The following is a 16770-nucleotide window of genomic DNA, read 5'->3' as shown; positions in this document are numbered from 1 at the left end:
TTGTGCAGGAAATTTCCAAGGCTTGCGTGGCTTCCACACCTAACAAATAAATCCACCAAGACTTCTCACTTCCAGAAATGGCAGCTGGCTGCCTGGGACAGTTATTTATAGTAACTGAGTTAAATCAGAACAAATTGTGTTTTGATTTTATTTGTAATACTGTGAACAGCATGATAACAATACCAACCAGTAAGTGTTAGCTTGTAGAAAGATCCAGAAGTTTATTGGTTTGTTACGGGAGGTAGTCCAGGCCACGGGACTTGGCTGTCCCTTGGGGAATGCTGCAGCCCTCAGCAGGTGCAGGGAATGCCTGAAGGCTCCTCAGTGTGCTCTGGACCCCAAAGCTTTGAGTTTCCTATGTCCTGGTGGAGATATTCTTTAACCCTTCATCAAAACTGAGATTAGCTATAGATTTTTTCCCTGTGATATTTAGTGAAATATCTTTTATTGGAAGTGGAGGTTGCTGATGTACTTGTTTGTCCAGATAGTCCTTCTTGCTTTTTGTCCTTGGGAGGATTTTGGCAGCTCTGCACAGCTCCTGAGTGCTGGGGCAGGCTGACTGCAGCTCTGGGACCTGAGAGCATCCTCGGCTCTCCCAGCCAGCGAGCTGCCCTCCTGCGAGTGCCACCCTGCCTTCTGCTGTCCCTCTGGGAAGTGGCCCTGGTGGCTCTTCTGGGCCAGGTGGGCATGGCTGGGGGGACCCTGGGTGGCCCTGCCCTGCGGGGGCTGCCCAGAGAGCCCAGCCTGCAGGGCTGTGCATGGGGCTGCGGGCTGCTTGTCTGATTGCTGCTGGCCCGGCATGTTGTTTGTGGCTGCCAGAAGCAAGCTGCCGAGTCTGAGCAACCTCTGTGTGTAACTGCTTGGGAAGTGACATTTAGATGAATACGAGATTGTGATTTTTTGCTTTTAGGGCTTAAAAGTGCTGTTAGCTTCCCTCTAAACGCCTGTTGTTCAATTCAAACGTCTGGCTTGGTTGCTGCGAGTGTTTTCTGCTTTAAAATATATTGCTAAAAAGTTGCAATGAGGAATTAAAAACATATTAAGAGCATCACAAATCATCCAGCCAGCCCCTTGGTGGACTGTGGGAGCTCCTGACCTGTCCCTTTCCTTACACTTGCCAGGGTAAGCATGTGAGAGCTGCAAAGCTTTGGCTTTATGAAAAGAAAAAGTGACCCTCAAGGACTCCATAATTCATGCCCTGGATATAAGTAAACACTACTCATTATTTTAGCTCTCTGTTGGCAGCAAAGTTTGCAAAATGGTAATGTTTCCCTCAGAATGGCGTTTGGATTAACAGCATGAGGGCTTTAATGCCAGCTTCCCCGAGACGCGTGGCTGTGGCTGCTTTTCCAGAATGCTGTTTGCCTTTTAAACACGACGTGCATTTTTCTGGTGTGAGGTTCCTCTCCAGGAGAGGCTGGGGACCTGGTCTGGCCCTCTTTTCTGCCACAGAAGAGGGAGCACTGTTGCCCCAACCCCAAACCCGGTGTCGTTGGCCTGCCTCAAGGAGAGGGGTGCGGGTGCTGGCTGCGGCCTGGCCTGGGGCAGCCTCACCCGTGCAGGTGGCAGGGCCAGGGCTGGCACGGGCCGGGCTGGAGGAGCTCCCAGGTGCCGACATTGCTGTTAAACGCTGCTCAGCTTCTGCAGGGGTGCTGTGGTATGGGACAGCCTGCTGCAGACACTGCCCATGTTGTCCTTGAGGCTGCACGCCCTGTGTGAACCTGCAGCTCCTCTCCCTCAGCTGCTGCTGGATGGGGCCCTGTGCCTCGTCTCAGGCTTTTCTGTGCTGTTCCCTCTGCAGGGATGTTGTGTGCCATTAGGAGCTGTGTGAGGACATTCAGTGTCACAGCCATCAGGCCAAGCATCAGAACCACTGCTGGGAGACCCCCCCTCCACCAGCACCTCCTCTGCTGAGAGTGACACCGTGCATTACAGATGTGCTCCTGAATTCCAGCTTACCTCTCCTAATGCAATGTACCTGCCGGTTGTTTTCAGACGTGGGGAGTATTTACTGGGCCAGTGGAGCTGCACTGCTGAGCACAGCGTAGTTTTTTTCTGGGTTTTAAGTGTAGGTGATCTTTAGCGGTCATAACAGGGTGAGGAGAAGTGCAAGATGCTTCCCCAAGGTCTCTTCTAGCCCCTGCTAATTGTATGGCAGCTCTTTTTTTTTTTTTTTTTTCTAAATTGGTCCTTAGATGGAAGTGTTAGTAGATAAAGTCTTCCCATCCCCCTCCCCGGGGAGACCTTCATTACCAAATAGTCCGGTTCTTCTGTTGTTTGGGTGTTTTTTGGGGTGAGAACTTATTGCCTCTTAAAAAGTTGCCACGGTGTTCTGTGCTGGGCCTCCTGAGGACACCCTGCTCCACAGAGACCGTGTCTCCTCGCTGCTCCAGCTTGCATCGAGGCAGGGAAAAGGCTTGGGCAGCTGCAGAAATTACTTCTTATTTTCAGCCTTGTTCAGAGCAGATGCAACAGGGCAGCAGTGCAGTGCTCCTGCTCTCAGCAGAGCCACAGCTTCACTCCATGCAGAGGCTGCTGGACTTCTGCCAGCAGACAGATTTCTGGTGGCAATCCTTCTGGCAGGACCTCACGGGGCAGCGGCTCAAGACGAGGGGCAGTGGGAGAATTGGTAATGAATGAAATATATTACTAAATGTGCCACGTTAATGTTGTGCTCTGTACTGTGGAGCTGGAAGTTAGCTGCAAAGCACCAAACACCACTAGCACAAGGAAGTGCATGGATATTTAGCAGTGACTCACAGAAGCAGAAAAGACCAATGCAAGATTCAGCATATCAGAAATTCCCCACAACACCAGGGAGGTGACCCTACCCTTGGCAATGGGTAAAATGCTAGGGGACGATTATTTAGCATATTCTAATAGATGCACGATGAAGCTGGGGAAGATGTTTGACATGCCAAGTAAAAGATAGGGAGGGGTGCAAACAGGGCACCCAGGACATGAGAGCAATGTGAGGGTTTCCCTTGAGGCTGGTGTGAGACTAGCAGCCTGTTTGAAGATAATATGGAAATGAGAGGAGAATTGCCATCAAGCAATTGCAAGTCAAGCAAAGCTTCTACTTATGCTTGAGACAGTGGAAAACTTTAAGATTTGATTCTGCCAAGCTATAACTACTCCTGGAGTTAATAATCTTCTGGGGCATGCTCCTGGGAATTGAGAGGTTTTCCTTTTCTGAAGTTTGTTTCAGAAATTAATTTCAGAATTCTGAGTTGAATTATTTATAAACATACGGCAGGTTGTTAAGCATTCACTAATGACAGGCTTTTCTACAAGCCGGTGAATGAACTGATATGTAATCTTTGTTTTGTACTATGATTAAAACACAAAGTCAAAAGGTCACAAGGTGAACATTGACTAAGTTTTTTTTTTTTCCTCCAAGCCTGAAATATGTCTTTGTTCCTAGGAACCTGGACAGATGTTTAAAAGTGGTAGGAGGGATACTACTTAACTACCACGAGATCCACATTTCATCATGTTAATGAAATAAAAGTTACTTTGTTACCACTGCTCTAATTCTGTTGTCTTCTGCAAATTTGATTAGTAGTGATTTTGTTTTCTTCAAAGCCCCTGATTAAAATGCTCAGCAGCCTAGAGCCAACTGTCGATTCGTGCAGAGATGAGGCTGCTCAGTGGGCCTTCCACTCTGAGGCCAATCACTGAGATTGCATTTAATTGTTTAAAGACCATTGTATTGATTTTGTATTTTTCTCCTTTCTTCATTGAGAAGCTGTATGGAACCAACTCAAGTTTTAGGTATATTACACCAGTGCTGATTCATGTATCACCAAAATGTGTAACCTTCAATTATGGAAATCATAAGATAATTTTTAATGTAATTACCACAAACTAGAGTTAACTGTCTAATTATTTAGCTACATTTCTTGCCTTTCTGTTACTTGAACCAATTTTACTTAAATCAACAAGAAATGACATTTCCTAGACAACTTTTTAAATGAAATGGATTGTCAGTTTTCTTTCCATCTTTCTGCTTTCTCTGCTATCCAATTTTTGGTACTTCCTAATAGCCTGGAAGTCCTTTGTTTGCATGGCTGCTGTCTACCAGCTCCTCAGTAACTGCAGGGAAGGATAAGCACACTCATGGGCACGTGCATCTCTGTTCATATCCTAAAGAGAAATGTTTAATACCGTTTTTCACCTTACTGACAGTCATACTATTTGTCTGCTTATTGATAAATACAGTTTTCAAGATCCTTGGCATAGTTCTTAAAACAAACTCATGCTATCACCTCTAACCTTGCTGGCAGAGGTTTTTTGGGTACTGTCTACACTGGGTTTAGATGTATGCTCGTGCTTTTGTAAGTATCTTTATATTTCCATTCTCTTTGGGCAGTTCTTTTAATTACCACTCTAATACTGTCAATAAAGTTCACTCTTCAACCCCTTTGGCTCATGCTGGGCCCATCCAGCTCTGTGTGCTCATCACTGACCTGTCCTTACCCTGCTTGTGTTTGCCAGCTGTAATCGAGTCACGATTTCCCTGTGCTGAGCCCTCAGCCCATGGTGATGTGACATTGCCATGCCATGTTTTGGCATTACTCTGGATCAAGGAGTGCTTTCTGTAGCTCAGGGTGTCTTCTGTCACACAGCTCATGGCTTTGTGGTGATGTGGGGCTTTATCCCCTCTGTTTTCCAGGAAAGCAGCAAAATCAAATGCATAGACCCAAGTTTAAAAAGCCTTTCTATGCAAATTTGGATTCTGTATAAAGAGAAGAGGAACTAGCAGGCAATTCCTAGTAACACATGGCAAAATTTCCTTTCACATATGACCAAAAAAAAAAAAGCTCAAACCATCCCCTCTTATTTGTACCAAGCACCTGCCACCCTCCAGGGTGAGCACTCCCAGGGACTTCCCTTGGTGTAGGCACATCTCCCTTGTACCCGGGTGCTGCCCCCTGCACATCCCTGCTGACCACAGCGGGGCCTCTGCAGGGACTGCAGTCGGTGCTTCTGTGTGCCCAGGAGGGGCTGGCCCTGAGCTGCAGCTGGTGAGCGGGGCTGGATTTCTGTGGGCATTGCATCCAGTTAACACTCTGCGTGCAGTGCTGTGGGGCTGGAGCACTCCCTGTGCATCCAGACTCAGGAGCAATTTCTGACATTTTTTCTTTTTTCCTCCTTCAGTTTTTCTCCTTCAGTGTTGTCTTGATGTCTTTTCCCTGGCTCTGTGGATCCTCTGGAAGGTCTCACAGTTGCACCATCAAACAATTCAGATACTGGAAAATGATATTTCCCACCTAAAATTAGATGTGAGTTTGTGTGGTGGTTTGGAAATGCTTCCTTTGCAATTTCTGTAAGTGCCTCTATAGAGAATATAGGCTGAAACTGCAGAACACCCTGAGAAGCTTAACTCTCCTGTGGCTTCAGCAGGAGCCATTCCTCCTAATTTCTGACTTTCAGAGAGCGAACCTGGGTGTACTCAGAGAGGAGGAGACAGAGACCCTGGTGCAGCTCTTCTCATCCAACTGATCAAAGGAAGAGTGGTGGGTGGGGATGAGGCTGACTTCTGAGCTCCCTTTTCAAGTTTAATTTTTTGCTGTGTCTCACTTTTTCTTTCAGAGCCATCTGCATTTGCTAAGGAAGGAATAATGCTCTTGCTTTGTAGTCAAATGTGCCTGACATCCCTGGCTCCCAGAGCACTTGCAGCCAGGGAGCACAGAACGGGAGAGTGACAGCTGTGAAGAAGCGCTGGTGGTGGCCACGTTAGGATGATTTGTAGGGTTGGTGACAGCAAGAGGCCTCTGCAGCCCACGGGAAGCCACGGAGCTTCAGGTGTGTGCTGTCCCCTGGGAGCCACCCAGGTGTGCAGGGCACGGGGATGTGGGCTGCAGGTCCTGGCTCAGCGTGTGCAGCACCAGAGGCGTGCTTGTTGCTGACTTGCTTCTGCAACACGTGCTAGCCTAAGGCTGACTGTATCTTAAATATGAGTAATTGCTCTCCAGAGTTTATGGAAGAGGCCAAATTCTTCATCTTCAGTTACTGTTCACTCTTGGTGATCTCTACTTCTGCTACAGAAAGCAAAGAGGGGAACAAACCAATGAAGCCTGTGTCAGTGCTCAGCTGGTAGTGCTGGAAGCACGGAGGAGGCTCAGCAGCCTCCCAGTCCCAGGGCGCAAAACACCCCTGGCAATTTTTCAGGTACTGTGTTTAGAGGAGGAAGAAATAAAATGCCACTCATCTATTTTTTTGGCACACTGCTCCGTATTTTGGTGTCACAGAGGGTGCAGCATTGTATTAACTTTCTGGGTTGTTCTGAGAAGGATCGGGTCCTGGTGGGCATGCTTCAACAGGAGAAGAGATCCCAAGTATGCAGGACTGCTCCCAAATGACCTTTGCAATTGTCTTTCTGCTGAGAATACATCAGATATTTGCCAGTAACATAACTCAAAGACGTTGCAGTGGGTCATTTCTTGATTTTGAAAGATGAAATACTTGGAGTGTGCCATAAGAAGCAAAGGTTTTCAAACCTGGTAGCTTGGAAAAAAATATGGTGAAACTGAAAAAGTAACTTTCTAACCCCATGAATTCAGGATGCTTCTCAATCAGACCACTATTTTAATGTGTTATCAATCTCTTTTTAGTGGTCAGATGTTTTTAAAACATTTAAATTTGTCGTTTATAACTTTAACTTTTTTTTTTCTAGTGCAGTTCCAGAAGCCATAGCCATGCAAGGAGAGGTTTTATGTGCAGCTCAGTGCCCACGAGATTCACAGTCCCCTGTGCATCTGAAAGCCTGAACCTTATATCAAAGCAGTGTTAGACTGGGACAAAAATAGTACTTTAAAAATTAAACGAATTAAGGTGAAATTAAATTAATGAATCAGCCAAAAGTATTCTTTTTAAAGCTTCCTACAAGAGAAAACAAATTAAATGTTTGTAATTGCAGCTATGTTAGAGTTTATCCACAAGTAATTTTTGAATGCTGTCTTGTATGGAAAAAATTCACGTTAGTGATGATGATCATGGAGCTGCACAGCATACATGGATTTCAGTCTGCTGTTTTCCACTGGAAGGGAAGACCTGTAGATTTCTTTATCCTAAAGCACTGAGTGCTTATTGGAAAAGAGTTTACTCACAAATAGCTTCTTACCAGTGGCCACAGAATGGTACAAAATGATGTTAGTGTAAATAACATAAAATGATGCACACAGCAGAGGGAACTGAAGTTGCAGGATTTATTTATTTTCAGGGAAAAATTAGTCTGTTAGATGGGATTTTTTTTTCCTTTTATTTGCCTATCTCATTTGACTTTTCATCAGAACTCAAAGTTTCAGAGGAAAGCTGGCAGCAGGTCAGTGCTGTCACAGATAGGTGATTACCTTTGCTTTCACCCAACTTTCAGAGGGCAGCACCCTCCTGCTCCTGCTGCCAGGACATGAGGGGCTGTATGCCCCCCATGTACCAGGGACTAGTGCTCTGTGCTGGAGGTCACCGCGGAGCAGGGTGAGCAGAAACCAGCTGGTGGGAATTAATGCACCTTTCCCGTGGACACACCGCAGCTGTTTGCCTGTGTCTCTGCAAATGAGGACAGATGAGGTGCATGAGGAAGAGCTGCCTTGTTCAGCAAACAGCAGAGCTGTGGGTTATCTCTCATGAGAATTTTGCAAGGTATGTGTTGTCCTCAGTGTGTCCTGCTAACAGGCAACCTTTCCTATTTTACCACTGAAGTACCGCAGATGAAAAATAGGAGCTGCTCCTTCCCCTGTTCTTGGGAGTCAAGTCTGATTTCAGCAGCTGGTGGGGGGGGGCCCCATGGCAGGGGTTGGGATTCGATGCTCCTTAAGGTTCCTTCCAACCCAAAGCATTCTGTGGTTCTGTGATATAACGAGTTCCCAGTCCAATTAAATGTTTCTTTAAATGTTTTTCATTTTAAAATGTTTTCATTTTGGTGATACTCAGCAGTACTAGGATAACTGCTGGGGTTTTACATTTTGTAGCTGGCACAGGGCATGGGGAGTGGTGCAGGGCGGCGATGCCAGCACCACGGTGCCTTCCTCCAGCCTGGGGGGTGCCGTGGCCAGCGCTGGGAGCGGGACGGGGCCATTCGGGGAGCTCAGGCACTTTGGGGCCAGGGGCTTCTTTTAGCTTGTGTCATTTTCTTGGTCATGCTGGTGAATTAATGTCAGACTTCTCAACTGCCCATCAACAACACAGGGCACAGGAGTGCGGAGGCTGGCTGTGGTGGTGAAGGCTAATAAATCATGCAAAGCAGCTGTCTCTGTAAGCGTTCGTTGCTGCTTGCTCCTGGAGGTGATGTCCTGTATGAAAGATGTCTTTACAGTGTTGTTTGTGGTCAGGAAGCATTTTATATGCTAATTATTTGGTTAAAATAACAGCAACTCCACATACACTTAGGCTAAAGTGCTTTGGTTGAAACCTGTGGGAACAAAGGCAAGCGGCCGGAGAGGACATTTATTATTAGAATGGAGTGTGCAGAGGCAGCAATTTTACTCACTAAAAAATAGAAAGTAAGATTTCAATAAAGATTTTTTTTTTTAATAAAAACAACTATGAGAGAACATTTTGATCTATAGGGGAAACAGAACTGCAAGCACTACCTCCACGAAAGCTAATCCAGGAAGAAGTGCCCACTTAATTCCCGTGATTAGGCTGAGTTACGGCGGTAATGCTCGTTTCCTTTCCATTAACGGGAGTTCTGCGAGGCTGAAAAAACCTTCTGCTTAGCACTGGTTTTTAAAAGACTTCCAAAATGACAATAAATTTAGGGGCACTGATGAACTCTCAGTGATGGATTGAGCTACTTCAGTGCCTGTTTCAGAGTGCTCTTGCTGCAAGCTCCTTCTCCGGAGGCTGCTGACAAGCTCTGGAGGACAGCATAGGACTCGAAGCCCCTGCAGGTGCAGATGGCCCCTCACAACCGCAGTACTAATACTGAGAAACTCGGTCATTGTCTCTTTGAAATTGCTGTAAGACATGACAGTTGTCAAGTGACACGAATGGGAGTCACTCGGGCTGCCTTGCTGGCAGCGTGGGCCATTAAGAGAAGTGCTTGGGAGAATGGCTGATAAACCCATAAATCCCACTGACGCTCAGGAGTGGAGAGCTGAGCCTGGCTTAGGGGAAGGAACAAGGAAAAAACAGCACCAAGCAGAAGATTTTTGTTCACTTCTAAGAATTTCAAAACTGATTTAAACAATGTAACAACGTGATCTAGGATTTTTTTTTTTTAATTTGTTTGTTCATTGTTTATTGCATGAATGAGGTTTTAAAGTCTAACTTGAGATGTTTTATTCTAAATCACACTGAGAGCTCTATGGCTCTGCAGGCATCTTGCTCGACTTTACGATGTATGTTTGTAGTTATTTTTGCTTCCTGAGATACACACGCTTAAGTAGTTTTGGTCACTTTCTCTCCATGAAAATCATTAGAATTTGGCAATTCTTTGGTTTAGAATTCTGAAATGAAAGGGTATGTCTGGTAAGGTTTAGAAGCTGAAGGGTTGCCTCCTTTCCCTTCCAATTCTTTTTCTGCTGGTTGGCATGTGGGAATGAAACTGCCCAGCTAAGGCACCGATGTGAGCTCCTGGCAGTGACCTGAGCAGAGCAGTGGGTGACAAGCTCCTCCTGCCACCACCACGGGCACAGAAGGAATGACGTGCTGGGGAGAGCATGTGGCAAGTTTCTTTAATCACTGGAGCTGGGCATTTTATGATAGTGCAGCTGCAGTGTCACACCTTGCAGGACAGAGAGGGGATGTCCGGAGGGGGGCCAGGAGTGCTCCCACTGCCAGCCCCTGCTCTCAGGGGTGGCAAGGGGACAGGGTGGGACACCAAAAGGTGCTGGGACGCGAGGGGGTCCTGGCAAGAGCACAGTGTGCGAGTGTGAGTCCCACACTGCCAGCAGCGGGTGGGCTGGGGCCGCAGGGCAGGGTCAGCACCCACAGGTGTGCTGGGCTGCAAGGCCCCACTGCAGGTAACGGGGGAAGCTGTGCTTATGGGGCTGAGTAGGGTTAAACCAGCCTGTAATTTAATTGTTCTTGGTTCAGAAAGATACTGTGAAGAGCCATAATCTGCTGGGTGCAAAACTGATAAATATTTACTTCTCATTTATGTTGCTGGCAAAAAAAGTATCTTCAAAAATGGCTTTTCTATAGTGTACTGTAATCTTCTTTCAGAGTGCAGCGCAGCAGATGTAGGAGGATCACTACGCTTTCAGCTGAAATTAGGGCTATCTCAGGTTAAACAAAAGAAAGGCACATGAGGATGTAAACGTAACATTTCTAGGAGACAAAAGGATTTCTAAGCAAATTTCCTCATTTAAAATATATCTCCTCCCCCTGTAAGGCTCTGCATAAAGCACGTGTCATTTCAGTCTCCAGAACTGTTTATTTGAAATTTCCATTTTTTTAAATGATCAAACAACCCAACCTCAAGCCCTGAATTACAAAACAGGAAGAAGAGACATAACAACTTTTGATATTTATTTTCTTTTGCTTATGTGTTTGATCGCACGCATTCCCTTCGCTTCCCTCCAGATCGCGTCTTCCGCTTTCTTGTCTCATCACACAGCATGTGTCTTTAAAATGCACCCATGAATATGAAAGGCTCATCAGTAATTAGGTTGGCATTAAATGTTAACGTGTCCGTGTCACCAGGATGATACCACATGCATCGGCCAGACAAGCTGCTGGCAAGGCCATTTGAAGGTGATGTGAGATGCCGATGAGGGCTGTTGTGGGACGGGATGCCACAGTCCTGTGCCCCACACGGGGTGCCCCCCTTGCTGGGAGGTCTGGCTCCCTCTGCGCTCTCAGGGGCTCCTTGTAGGGGTGCACCCAGGGGGATCCAGCTGCTGGCGAGAGGGGTGCCCGAGTCCCCTAGCAGCTCTGCCCTGAGCCACCAGCTCCCCGACTGTCAAAACGCAGATTTTCACAGCATCCCAGATGTTTCGAGCACGTCATTCTCTTTGGCCTCTCTTTGTGTTCACCGTGGTGATACAGCATCTCAGTTCCTCCGAGGTGGGGATGAGGTGTGGTTGTATTTCTTTGCTTCACATTAATGCAGCACTCACCCCATTGCTCTTGACCATATCTGCTTTTTCTAACATTTCACGATCCTCTGTGAAATCTGTAGCAACACAAAGGAGAAGGGCGTGATGCCTGGCTTGCAATGCACTGCTGTGGGCATTGGGAATTCAGTGGCCAGGCTGCAAATATGAAAACTCAAACTGCTAGGTAGCAGTGATAGCCCCCTATGTCTCAGGGTCCCTCTCTATCTCATCTGGCAGCCAGCTGCTTTCAGTGATCCTGCGAGATGTGCTGTGAGCACTGGTGTTCAGAGCAACGTCTCAGTGTTTCCATCGACCATCTTCAGACAGCAACGTACATCAGCTTCTAGTGCCTGGTTTCTTTTCTTGTTTATTACACTATTTTCCTTTCCTCCGAAGCATTAAAGACTGGCATCAGCTGGACGCAGTGTATTGGGCTGTGTTAGTGCTTCTGGTACTGGCAGTTCCACATTCAGTGTTGTTGGGAATGTGGTTTCACACACGTCCTGCTGGCTTCAGTTGTCTTCTGCGTGTAGGAGATGCCCAGGGATGCTCTGCCTTCCTCCATCACATTTACCTCCGTGCCCCATCAGGGTGTTTTCTTCCCGGCTCCATGGGGAACGTGCTGGGAGCTTTGAGGGTTCAGCGAGGAGGCTTCAGCTCCTCTGGGAGTTGCTGCATTTGTGCAGCAGGAGATGCTGTGTCTAATTTTAGACTCAGTATCTGCTGCCTGTAATTAAGCACGGCTGGATATGATGACCAGGGAGTCCTTTCTGTCTATCCGTTTTCTATAAGGCTTCTTCCAAAACATCTGAAGGTGTAAAACAAACAGGGAGGAATCAATCATGTTTTCTCCTGAGACATCCATCCGCAGCGCAGACAGGGATTTCCCCCCGCTGTGCAGTCTGGCTGGCAGTGGGCCCTGCAGCAGAGTGCCTGGGGACAGAGGCAGGCCTCCAGATCGCGGCCCCTCCATTTCCCATGGCAGTGACACAGCCATGCACACACTTCAGTCAGCTTTTCCTGCTGAGGTGACGTCTTCCCCTGGCAAAGCACGAGCCAGCAGGGAATGCAGCGCTTAATCCTGCTCTTACAGTGACTTATTGCGTGACCTTTTGAGCAAGGACTTAACTTACCTGAATCTCCATTTTCCTAAGGAGATAATACTGCATCATATTAAGTGGCTCATTGCCTTGAAAATCACATTTCCTCCTGACAACAGTTCCCCTGCTGATTTTCCCAAATGACAGCCAGGACACCCCTGTGCCCTTGGGATGGCAGTCTGCACAGCCCGCCAGCCTGGTGCTGCTGCATGGGGACAGTGCCAATGCGGGGCAGGGGGCGTCTGCTCTGCCTGCACCAGGTGCACCTGCCCTGCCTCAGCTCGTGTTCATGGCTCCCGAGCCATAAGTCCTTTAGTCAGGTCATTTAAAAAAAAAAAATGGTTAACAGAGTTGGGAAAATGAAGGTTAAAAAAAGAAGAAACAATAAAAACGGAAGGAAGGAAAGAAAGAAGGAAGGAAGGAAAAAGAAGGAAAGAAATAAGAAGGAAGGAAGGAAACATGAAGAAAGGAAGGAGAGAAAGAAAAGAAAGGAAGAGAAAGAAAGAGGGGAGGAAGGAGGATGGGAAGAGAAAGAAAGGAAGGAAATAAGGTGTTATAACTCCTGAATGATAAACTCCTGAAGTTGAAATTGCTGTTGTTTTGCATCATTTGCAGAGACTGTAAAGCAACTGGCTCAGAATCGAGTCCTGACGTCTTTACGCAGTTCTTAACCAGTCCTTGTGCAAGAGAAGAGCATCTTGGGTGCAGATATTACAGAAGCCTGCAAACCTGAAGAACACCAAGGTAATGCACAGATGCTTTTCTAAAGTCTTAACTTCAACATAAAATCCTTCAGTGTACTGAGCAAGAAGTTATGAAAGCAGAAATTAAATAGATTAAGAGCAATGAAAGGGAATAACTGCATGCAAGAAATCATTGCTGTACAGAAATGTTTGCACTGAGACTCTGCAGGGCCTCTCCAGCATTTGACTCAATCATTTTGAAGGATGTTACTGTTGATTAAAATGAATAGAAAATGTACCAAAGCTCTGGCAGCTAACGGAGCAGGAGCCAATCAGAGCAATATGGGCCATGCAGCAACCTGGAACCATTCACAAAAATGCATCATCTGCTGGAAGAGCAGTGACGTGCGTGCATCTCTACATCGACCTCCCCGAGCACAGCGTTAGGGCCATACCCCACCCGTACCCCTCAACCTCATGGATATGGCTTCAATAACTGGCCCGGGGGTCCTAGCACCCCATCACTAACTGCACCACTGCCTGGCCGCAGTCCCACTGTGATGTGCAGGAATAAACCACACGTCCTGGTCCTCAGCAGGGGGCTGCTCCGCCACCGCTCAGCTTGTTCCCGTGCTATATTTGTTTCTGTAAGATGCATTTTTCCCCTTGGATTATGGCTAATTTAAAGGCATAAATATTCATATGGATAGAAAGAGGTTTATTATAGTTCCAAAATGTCAGACTCATTCAAGCCAAAACCCAAATGAAATACTTGATACAAAGCCACGGACACGGAAATGTTACGTTTGGTGCTGCAGCACGAGCTGCAACACGCGACAGATCTTCCCCCTGCACACAGGAAACCAAATGCAATTTGTAGCTGATATCAGCTGTGGGTTCATAAAATCAGTGAGATCTGAAACCCTTTTGCAATTTTTTTTCCCCATATAAAGCATCAGCAGCCATTTCCAGCAGCAGTCATTCAGGTAGCAGTTACAGCAGCTCCTGCACTGTCTCCCTGGGCTCAGCCCTCAGCAAAAACTGCTCCAGCCCCTGCCAGGGGAGAGCTCTCCTCTCCTTGCCCAGCTGGAATGTCTCCAAATTAATGTGCTAATTGTTACCCTCAGCCCGTTATCACACATGTGCTAATGTCAGGGATAGGGACATTTCTCCTGTAGCTCCCCAAGGGTTTTTAATTTCTGCATGCCCAGCCGCAGCCGGCTGGGTGACGCTTCCAGCCAGGCACTGGGAGGCAGCCACGGGGTGCGCTCACCCCGAGCCGAGCCGCGCGTGCTGGAGCAGGACCATCAAGTGCCGGGTGTGCAGCCTTCCCGTGTGCCTGCTGTGGGTTTTGGTGTGCCAGCACAGAGAGCCCAGCCTGCTGCTTCCCTCCCACAAGGAAGGAGTCACCAGGAAAGCCCATACTGAGTTTGTGATTACCACTTTCAGCAGACACTGGTACAGACGGGCAGTGGGTACGGGTGGTCCAGGCACTGCCAGCCACGAAGAGGCTTTCATCTCAAACTGGTTGGATTTCAGGGCCTCCAGAAATGGGGGGTGCAGGAGCAGAGCTGCAGCATCTCCTTGAGAACAAAGCTCTGCATCTCTTCAAGAGCATCCCGCGCTGTGTAAGCCTTGGTGAAGGCAGCAGGGCAGCGTCAGCACTGCTGCCTCCCGCGCGGCATCTCGCCACCCAAGCACCCCTCGGTGGGCATTGAGGGGGCAGTGCACATCAGCACATCAGCCTGGGAGCAGATGGCACTGCGCTGACACTGACAGAAGCTCGCTGGTGTGGCTGCTTGCAGGCTGGTCCCTGGGAGTGCTGGAGGGTGTCCAAAGCTCTGCAGAACGGGGACCAGCGCCTCGGTACCGCTTGCAATGCAGCACACGTTGGGGCACTTGTCTTGCTTTCAGCACAGCTTAGTCTCTGTCATTCCGCTGCTTGTCTGAGGTGTCTGGGTTTCTTTCTCAATTAAGCACCCTGCTTAGTGATAGCTGCTGCTCCTTGTCACACCAGTTCTGACTGTAATAGGACGTGGCTGCTAATCCTGATGGATTTATGCAGGTCAGTTTATCCCGTGCTCATCTCATATTCCTGAAAGGGCTGCTGTGGTGGTGGTGAGCTCTGGTGCTCCTCGAGGTCTGCTGTTAGCGTGTGTCCTCTGGGCAGAGGCCACGAGGAGGGTACGAATGAAACCTCTGTGGGTGAGCTGGGGTGATTTAACCACGGAGTCGATGTCCTCAGATCAGCGCTGACTCTCTGGAGAAGTGTATGAACATGTTGTCTTGATGCCTCTACAAATTTCCAGCTGTTCCTTCACTTTTCACTTGTACTGCAAAGAAGGACAAGGGGGTGGTGAGAGTCCCTGCAATTTGCATGAGCCAGCAGGATTTAAGAGACACCACCAGACAAGGGCGTCTTCAGGCTGATTTCTGATTCTAGGAGGCATGTTGAAAGTAACACTTGTTGGATTTTCCCCTTGGTTTTGCTTTTCATTACAAAGCTGACAAGCTCAATATCAGAGGATGAGGAACATGACAAACCCAAGGAAGGGAAGATACACTGCTTTGCGTCCCGCAGGAGGAGAAAACAAATGTATCCTGTGGCCTCTCCGTGGGCCGTGACACACGGCCCGGTTTCCCATTCATCACCCGCAGTGTGGCTTTTCTCGAGCATTTGTTTGCAAGCAGCTTCTCCGCAGTAGCATTACTATTCAGAAGAGCAACCACCTTGGCTGGAGTTCTTCTTTAAGAGAAGAAAAAATTCCACACGACTGCAGCGAGGAGTTGCCAAAATTACTTCTTGATACCAGACCCGGTGCTCAGAGCAGCAGCAGTTGTTCTGCATTTTCTTTACAAGAGTTAAGGGTAAGGCCGGTTGTGCTTTGCCTGCAGTGTCACAGCTTTTCCTAGCTGACGTTGGCAGGGATGGGGCTTCTCAGTGCCTCCCCTGTGTCTGATGGGGGCGAGCGAGCAGAGCCCTTAAGTCACGACGGAACAGTCTGTTTTTCAAACCTGTTATTCTCTTTCCTGGTCAAAGTGTGGAGTGTTTATGGTGTTCTTTGTCAGACTTTGTCTGTTTTAGCAACAAAGCCTACATAGCACCAGGACCTACCTCTAGAGTCTTCCTCCGTGGGAGATGAACACTGCAGAATAACTCATAACTTCTGCAGAAATAACCTCTGCCATAAAGCTGTGAGGAATCTTACGGAATGGAAAGAGAACACATCGGGCTGGCTGCAAGGCAGACGGAAATAAATGGGGAGGCTTGTGCAACTGAAGAAATAGGAATAGCAGTGGTGCTCCATGGCAGGGCTGAGAGCTGCAGCCTGGAAAAAGTATCTGGTAAAAAATCTGCAAAATCTGGGGGCTAAGAGCCCATTTGGAAAACATCGATTCTGTGCTACAGGAGAGATGATTTGGTACAGGATTTATACTGATGCGCTGAACTAGATTGACTTTGAAAGACTAGGGCTATTATTTGCAATTTTTGGAATGAAACTGTACGTACGTGCTGCATACAAAAGAAATCTGCATTGATACAGGAGTCACTGACCAAATTCTCACCGAGTCAATGATGCTGAACCATTCCTCCATTCCTCATATCCAGTGAATTCAGCATTCATCTTCAGGCACTGATCTCTGCAGAGAGACCAAAAAGTGAAACAGCTTGTATTTGCTGAGAATAAAGTTAGGGAAGGGAAGGGAAGGGAAGGGAAGGGAAGGGAAGGGAAGGGAAGGGAAGGGAAGGGAAGGGAAGGGAAGGGAAGGGAAGGGAAGGGAAGGGAAGGGAAGGGAAGGGAAGGGAAGGGAAGGGAAGGGAAGGGAAGGGAAGGGAAGTTTCTTTGGTAACCAGCCTAGTTACAATTAATGTTGCATTAACAGGGAACTGCAAGACCATAGTTATAGGAAGAGGGGCAGTGGGGGAGGCTGACGAGCTGG

General features: G+C 47.7%; 1 long non-coding RNA gene across 4 annotated transcripts in view; it reads left to right on the top strand.

Moving 5' to 3' along the window:
• Positions 1-16335, top strand: part of LOC137856627 (uncharacterized) — a 35732-nt gene extending 19397 nt beyond the window's left edge. For 2 of the 4 annotated variants that reach the window (XR_011096653.1, XR_011096654.1), the window contains 3 exons: positions 5161-5285; positions 5596-5808; positions 12761-16335. This is a non-coding gene — a long non-coding RNA (uncharacterized lncRNA). The remainder of the gene's footprint in view (positions 1-5160; positions 5286-5595; positions 5809-12760) is intronic. The other 2 variants (XR_011096656.1, XR_011096655.1) reach the window with 2 other exon arrangements.
• Positions 16336-16770: the final 435 nt, after the last annotated feature.

This window comes from Anas acuta, chromosome 5, assembly GCF_963932015.1.
Source record: "Anas acuta chromosome 5, bAnaAcu1.1, whole genome shotgun sequence".
Classification (NCBI taxonomy): Eukaryota; Metazoa; Chordata; class Aves; order Anseriformes; family Anatidae; genus Anas; species Anas acuta.
The sequence above is the reverse complement of the archived record's forward strand: the minus strand, read 5'-3'. Positions and strand labels throughout refer to the sequence as shown.